The sequence below is a fragment of the Rhinatrema bivittatum genome, unplaced genomic scaffold, assembly GCF_901001135.1.
Source record: "Rhinatrema bivittatum unplaced genomic scaffold, aRhiBiv1.1, whole genome shotgun sequence".
Lineage (NCBI taxonomy): Eukaryota > Metazoa > Chordata > Amphibia > Gymnophiona > Rhinatrematidae > Rhinatrema > Rhinatrema bivittatum.
In genome coordinates, this window is record NW_021821055.1 from 26,142 (window position 1) to 34,012 (window position 7,871).

The 7,871-nt window shown below is 53.9% G+C and overlaps 1 long non-coding RNA gene across 1 annotated transcript; it reads left to right on the plus strand.

The window, feature by feature from the left end:
- Nucleotides 1-5,853: 5,853 nt before the first annotated feature.
- LOC115082403 lies at nt 5,854-7,402 on the plus strand. The gene is made up of 3 exons (XR_003854161.1): nt 5,854-5,933; nt 6,122-6,260; nt 7,240-7,402. It is a non-coding gene; the product is annotated as an uncharacterized LOC115082403 (long non-coding RNA).
- The last annotated feature ends 469 nt before the right edge of the window (nt 7,403-7,871 follow it).

The following is a 7,871-nucleotide window of genomic DNA, read 5'->3' on the forward strand; positions in this document are numbered from 1 at the left end:
CACTGGACAACCAGCCCTTTCAATACAGCAGGATTGCACCAAATGAAAGGCAAAGAGCAAACCTTGCCTTCATAACTTAATGTGGCCAGAGAGCACCGTCTCATGAGGAGAAAGCCATATTAACATTTCTACACTTCACTGCTTTATTTGTATGTTTTCATCTTTTTGAAGGTCTTTGACTTGCTCTGTGTCTACGACTCTAACAGGAGCCTGAGTTGTTCACCTTCAGTTCTGTGCTATTAGGGATGGGGCGGGAGGAGGTGGTGGTAAGGCGAGGGGGCGTGGGATTAAGTTTCTCCTGAGAAAGGAAGTGTGAGGAGAGGTTATAACTGCTAATTCATGAAGTCTGTTCTGTTTCTTCCTTCTGCCAGCCACAGTCATTAGAAATGAAAATGTGTAATGATAGTGCGTCTCCTATTAAGCCTCTCTTTTCTTCTTTAATGCTGCAGCTGCTGCTCCTTATCATTTCTAAAGCACTACAAGCCATACACAGCACTGTACAAATACATATAACAGTCAGTCCCTTCCCCATAGAGCTTACAATCTTTTCCAGACAGGACAAATTCACTTAGGGAGTTTCACTTATTATGGAAAATAGTAATGTCCCTATAACCTTTTTATTTTGTAATACTTCCTGAGCCCAGCACCATGGCCTACGACCAGCGTCAAGGCCAGGGCTCAAGCAGGGCATTGTGCCAAGACCAGATTGCCCCTGCCCGGGTCCTGGCACTTTAAAAATGGAGCCGTCAAACCGGAGGACAGCCCTGACGTAATATCACTTTGGCACTTTTCATTGCTAGGGCCAGCGCCATTTTGTTGTGTGGCCATTCATTTCATCAAAATGGCGCCTGCACCACCAGAGGAAGACACAAAAAAAAGTGATGTCCCTTTGCTGCCATCACAAGCAGATGGTGCCATTTTTAAAGCGCAGGGACCCAATTAGGAGTGACTCAGCATAGCCCCTGCCCTTTCACAAGCAGGATCTCAGAAGGGGATACCTGGGAGCCAGTTTGGGAGCTTCCTGACCCGGGCAGCTTGGCTTGGGCCTATGTCTCAGCACTGGGCCTAGATGCTCTGCTCGGGCAGTTTTTCGGCCTGGGAAGAGTCAGCCAGGACTGAGGGAGGCCTAAATATTTTTTTTTTTTTGTCTTTTCTTTCTGGGAAGGGAGGGAGAGTTTTCTTGTTTAATGTTTTGGGGGTTTTTTTCAGATTGGCAAGCAAACCAAACAACAAAAATTATTAAGCCAGCTGAATAAACATGAAAAAGCCCAAAACGAAAACACAAACGGAACCAGAAATGTTGGGCCGCACATTCTATTGAGAAGGTGAATGCAGTTCCTGAAGGGCCACCAAAACGACGCAAGGCCTGCGCTGTAAGTCACGCACGGAGAGAAGGCGCTCCAGCCGCACCGTCTTCCAGAGCGAAGAAGTGAAAGGGGAGATAAGATACAAACACGCAAGAAAGTGCCGGAAGGAAGCATTTTCCACAGAATGAAAAGCCGAAGGATAAGGGAGAGGGAGAGGGCGGTGAACACCTGGAGCAAATTAGATTTATCAGAGGCAAAGCAGTGTGGGAATTTAACTGCACACGGGGCAGATAAAGGCACCTTAGTGGCAGGAGGAGGGAGGGAAAAGGCTTCGGCAGGGATAAATGGGCAGGCTGGGCGGACGAAATGGTCCTGGTTCTGTGTCTCCAGTTCTTGCACAGCTGAATGGGCCTCACTATGCCGCAGCAGCAGAGTTGCAAAGGGCAGGCCAGAGTTTAAATATTGAAAGTGGGGAGAAGGAGCACAGGGGGGAAGCTTCCTCCTCTCCCATAAATATCCGTATCCTTCTACACAGTGTGCGCAGCGCTGGCGGGAGTTACTCTCTAGTCGATAAGCGGATAACGAGGACCCGATGAAGGCGGCTCCCGAAGCGCTGCCAGGGTGTTAGGCCAGCATTTCCTCCGTTCCTCTTCCCTGTCGCCCATCGACGGGTTGGCCGTGCTGCTGGACGCGTGCAGAGCTGGACAGATAACGTGGGCGAGACGGCCCCTGCTCCGGGCAGCGTACAACCTGGTCGAGGCATGGGAAGTGCATTTGTTGTAGAGAAGTGTTTAGGACTTAAAAGCAGACTCTAAAAGTTAAGTTTTTAACCTGGATTTGAATGAGAGCAGAGAAGGAGGATGTCGCACGGGCTCAGGAAGCCTACTGCAAGCATAGCAAGGCGGAAAGCACGGCAGTGGAGGAGAAGGGCACAGATGAGGGCGACTTGCCCGATGAAGGGAGTTCATGAAGAAGGATGGAGGCAGAGGGAAGAGAAGGCGGGGGATGAGGAGCTGCAGAGTGAATGCATATGTAGGCGAGGAAGAGAAGTGTTAGGGTCCCCTCACCCCCGGGAGACCCGCAGTAACCTCTGCTGCCTCTCCCTGGCAGAGGCCGGGGACGCGGCCTGCTCTCGAGGCGATCCAACGCCGCTGACGTGCTGCTCCAGGCCCCACTCCCTAGGTGTGCGCGTGCGCCACGCCACCAGATTTAAAGGCCCAGCGGCGGGAAAAGTCCCCGTGGCGCGCGGTGATGACATCAGACGCCTTGGGTACTTAAACCCGGCCTTACCTCGTCTACCGCCCCTCATCAGCGGGTCCTGCTCCGTGAGAGTGTGTTCCAGTGTGATTCCTGCTCCAGCGTCCCTGCCTGCTCCTTGCCCTGCCGGACTGTCTTCTGCCTGCCTGACCTCCGCCTGGTAATCCGACTCTGAGTGACCTCCGCCTGCCTGACCTCCGCCTGGTAATCCGACTCTGAGTGACCTCCACCTGCCTGACCTCCGCCTGGTAATCCGACTCTGAGTGACCTCCACCTGCCTGACCTCCGCCTGGTAATCCGACTCTGAGTGACCTCCACTTTCCTGACCTCCGCCTGGTAATCCGACTCTGAGTGACCTCCACCTGCCTGACCTCCGCCTGGTAATCCGACTCTGAGTGACCTCCGCCTGCCCTGACCTCCGCCTGGTAATCCGACTCTGAGTGACCTCCGCCTTCCTGACCTCCGCCTGGTAATCCGACTCTGAGTGACCTCCGCCTGCCCTGACCTCCGCCTGGAAATCCGACTCTGAGTGACCTCCGCCTGCCCTGACCTCCGCCTGGTAATCCGACTCTGAGTGACCTCCACCTGCCTTGACCTCCGCCTGGTAATCCGACTCTGAGTGACCTCCGCCTGCCCTGACCTCCGCCTGGTAATCCGACTCTGAGTGACCTCCACCTGCCCTGACCTCCGCCTGGTAATCCGACTCTGAGTGACCTCCGCCTGCCTGACCTCCGCCTGGTAATCCGACTCTGAGTGACCTCCACCTTCCTGACCTCCGCCTGGTAATCCGACTCTGAGTGACCTCCACCTGCCTGACCTCCGCCTGGTAAATCCGACTCTGAGTGACCTCCGCCTGGTAATCCGACTCTGAGTGATCTCCGCCTTCCTGACCTCCGCCTGGTAATCCGACTCTGAGTGACCTCCGCCTGCCCTGACCTCCGCCTGGTAATCCGACTCTGAGTGACCTCCGCCTGCCCTGACCTCCGCCTGGTAATCCGACTCTGAGTGACCTCCGCCTGCCTGACCTCCGCCTGGAAATCCGACTCTGAGTGACCTCCGCCTGCCCTGACCTCCGCCTGGTAATCCGACTCTGAGTGACCTCCACCTTCCTGACCTCCGCCTGGAAATCCGACTCTGAGTGACCTCCGCCTGCCTGACCTCCGCCTGGTAATCCGACTCTGAGTGACCTCCGCCTGGTAATCCGACTCTGAGTGACCTCCGCCTTCCTGACCTCCGCCTGGTAATCCGACTCTGAGTGACCTCCGCCTGCCCTGACCTCCGCCTGGTAATCCGACTCTGAGTGACCTCCGCCTGCCCTGACCTCCGCCTGGTAATCCGACTCTGAGTGACCTCCGCCTGCCCTGACCTCCGCCTGGTAATCCGACTCTGAGTGACCTCCGCCTGCCCTGACCTCCGCCTGGTAATCCGACTCTGAGTGACCTCCGCCTGCCCTGATCTCCGCCTGGAAATCCGACTCTGAGTGACCTCCGCCTGCCTGACCTCCGCCTGGAAATCCGACTCTGAGTGACCTCCACCTGCCCTGACCTCCGCCTGGTAATCCGACTCTGAGTGACCTCCACCTGCCTGACCTCCGCCTGGTAATCCGACTCTGAGTGACCTCCACTTTCCTGACCTCCGCCTGGTAATCCGACTCTGAGTGACCTCCACCTGCCTGACCTCCGCCTGGTAATCCGACTCTGAGTGACCTCCACCTTCCTGACCTCTGCCTGGAAATCCGACTCTGAGTGACCTCCACCTGCCTGACCTCCGCCTGGTAATCCGACTCTGAGTGACCTCCACCTTCCTGACCTCCGCCTGGTAATCCGACTCTGAGTGACCTCCACCTGCCTGACCTCCGCCTGGTAATCCGACTCTGAGTGACCTCCACCTTCCTGACCTCCGCCTGGTAATCCGACTCTGAGTGACCTCCGCCTGCCTGACCTCCGCCCTGGTAATCCGACTCTGAGTGACCTCCGCCTTCCTGACCTCCGCCTGGTAATCCGACTCTGAGTGACCTCCCGCCTGCCTGACCTCCGCCTGGTAATCCGACTCTGAGTGACCTCCGCCTGCCTGACCTCCGCCTGGTAATCCGACTCTGAGTGACCCTCCGCCTGCCTGACCTCCGCCTGGTAATCCGACTCTGAGTGACCTCCACTTTCCTGACCTCCGCCTGGTAATCCGACTCTGAGTGACCTCCGCCTGCCCTGACCTCCGCCTGGTAATTCCGACTCTGAGTGACCTCCGCCTGCCCTGACCTCCGCCTGGTAATCCGACTCTGAGTGACCTCCGCCTGCCCTGACCTCCGCCTGGTAATCCGACTCTGAGTGACCTCCGCCTGCCTGATCTCCGCCTGGAAATCCGACTCTGAGTGACCTCCACCTGCCTGACCTCCGCCTGGTAATCCGACTCTGAGTGACCTCCACTTTCCTGACCTCCGCCTGGTAATCCGACTCTGAGTGACCTCCACCTTCCTGACCTCCGCCTGGTAATCCGACTCTGAGTGACCTCCACCTTCCTGACCTCTGCCTGGAAATCCGACTCTGAGTGACCTCCGCCTGCCTGACCTCCGCCTGGTAATCCGACTCTGAGTGACCTCCACCTTCCTGACCTCTGCCTGGAAATCCGACTCTGAGTGACCTCCGCCTGCCTGACCTCCGCCTGGTAATCCGACTCTGAGTGACCTCCGCCTGCCCAGACCTCCAGCTTGTCTCTTCGTCTGCACCCGGCCTGCTGCCTGTCTTAACCTCTGGCCTGTTCCTGACTCCGCCGGTTCTCCGCCCGCCTTGACTCCAGCCAGTCTGACCCCCGCCTCTGCCTCTTCCTCAGGACTCACTGCGTGTCAGGCTCCGGCCTAACTCCTGCCGGCCCCGGTACCCAAGGGCTCAGCCTGCGGGGAATGAGGACTGGTATAGGTGAAGCTCCTGTGGGGGCCCCTCCGCACCAGTTCTGCCTCCCGCCGACAAGAACCAGCAGGGAAGTGCCAACCTTGTCGCGGCTCAAGGGTCGTCTTCCCTTACAAGAAGCCTGAACTGCATGAGGAAGCGGATGCGGTGGCCAATGTAATGACTTGGACCATAACAATGACGGCCCAATGAGCCGCTTATGGTAGTAACGGCCACTCCGTGCAGGTTACCCCCATGCAGAGAGTTAACACAGGTTACCCCCTTTTCCTCATTTCCATCCTCAAGCCTTTAGGGATCCACAGTGCTTATCCCATGCAGCACCCTCTTTGTGAAGAAATATTTCCAGATGTTGATTCTGAGTTACCTGCTCCTAGCGATGTTGAAGGCATATAAGGCCGAGTTTTGGAGAAAGATGGCTCTGAGTGGGAGACCCATACGGAGCGCGTTGCAGCAGCCTAAGCAGGAGGTGAGAAGAGAGTGGATCGGCATTTTGGTGGCAGGCTTACCGGTAGAGAGGGAGGGACAGGCTTCAGCAACGTTGTGCAGGAAGGAACGGCCTGCTTTAGCAGTGTTTTGGATGTGTGTAGAGTTTAGAGGGGCATCAAAGCTGAAGTAAAATCTGTAATAGGAACTTTTTTTTTTTTTTTTTTTTAGAGGAAAAACAGAGGAAAATAGAACGAAACCGCTGCAGTTAGGGAAGGCAACTAGTCCCATCGTGAAGCTCCCCATCTGCAATGAGACTCACGAACTGCTGCTGGCGGTGATGAGGAGAAGGAAAAGCAGTGTCACAGAGGTGAGTTTATAGGCAGGATTTGAACGTGGCCAGTGAGGAAAAACATTTATTTATTTATTTATTTTATTTAAGGTTTTTATATACTGGCATTCATGAAATGATCACATCCTGCTGGTTTACAAATAAACAGGGGTGCAATAAATACATCAAAAACAGAAATAACATGAAATAACATGAAACATCAAAAACAGAAATAACATGAAAGCACAGAGAAGGATGGAGCAAGTGTAGCAACAATGTTCAGGGTGGAAGAGATGTGAGCACTGCACGGTGAGAAGAGTTTGCGCAGGGCATGGATTAGTTAGTAAAAGAAGCACAAAGAGTTAATTTAGGTCCCATATGAGAGAGAAAATGCAGCTATCTCTATAAGCTCAGCACCTAGCTCGTTGGAAAGCACTGAATGCCTTTGCTAGGAAAGATAACACAGACCCACAGTATTGCTTGAAGAAATTACAGGCTTGTGGGCTGTTGGATATCCCCCCACTCTCTTTCCCCCCTCCCCGCTAGCCCTCCCTTCGCTTAACTTGAAGCCTGCGAGTTTCAAGCTCACGTGCACACAAAATGGCGACACGACTTAATTCAATGTACAAGAACACCACTGACTTAACGCCAGCTAGCAGATCAAGAGTTAAAGCTTGACTTGGACTGGCTGCATCCGTCAAGCCAGCATAAGCAGATTTGCAAACGTTGAAGCTGAAAACACCTGGCACATACCCAGATTGCTTTTGGTAAACCTAATCTGTTAAGAAGTAGATTATAGAAATACAGTATTAACAGGCCCCTTTTTTTATGGAGATTCAACAGCAGTGATGACTGAGACACATATGCAGATTTTCGGTTAGGTTCAGAGAAAAATGCAAGAGCAAGTAGTTTCACCCATGAGAGAGAAGGCCTGTACAAAATGGCGATGTCAGGTAGTGTACAAAGCACAAGAAATCCTGAGACATATGCAGTAGGTTTTCCTTATCAATTATTTTAGCAAAACTTCAGGAGTCAGAACAAAGGAGTTTGTCCTGAGCACGCGCCGGCTAAGGATACAATAGTCGATTTCAAGGTGGGAGAGGCGAGACTGCTGACCAGAGCTGAACCGAGAGCACAGACCCCGAGTCTCCGGGTCTATATTATAATCTGTTTATTTGTCATTTGTGCCGAGCGTTCTCATAAGCGTTTGGTTTCTGCATGTATAGTACAGAAATAAATATGGCTTTTCAAGGTTTCCCCATGAGCTGCAGCCGAGTGTTCTCGTTTTCTCAGTGTGCGTGCCTGTGATCCGGACCGTAAGGTGAATGCCTCATCCCTGAGCCCATTCCAGGGCAGCTCCGAGCGTGGCAGAGGAGCCACGGAGCTGACGCTTCAATGGCTTAAGGATGGGGAAGGAGCAGGTGGAGTGGAGTCACAGACAGTGGCGACAGGATGGGATGGTGGCATCGGAGGAGGTGAAATGTAACGAGCCTGTCAGTACTGAGGGCAGGGGAGTCACTTTAAATGAGCAGAGCATGCAGCCCCCCGCAGAACCTTACGTGAGGAAAACAGCTGAGTGGGACCCTAAGCCGTTCCCAGCAGTAATTTAAACAATCTTGCTTCCTTCTCTGAAATCAGAAATCAATCATT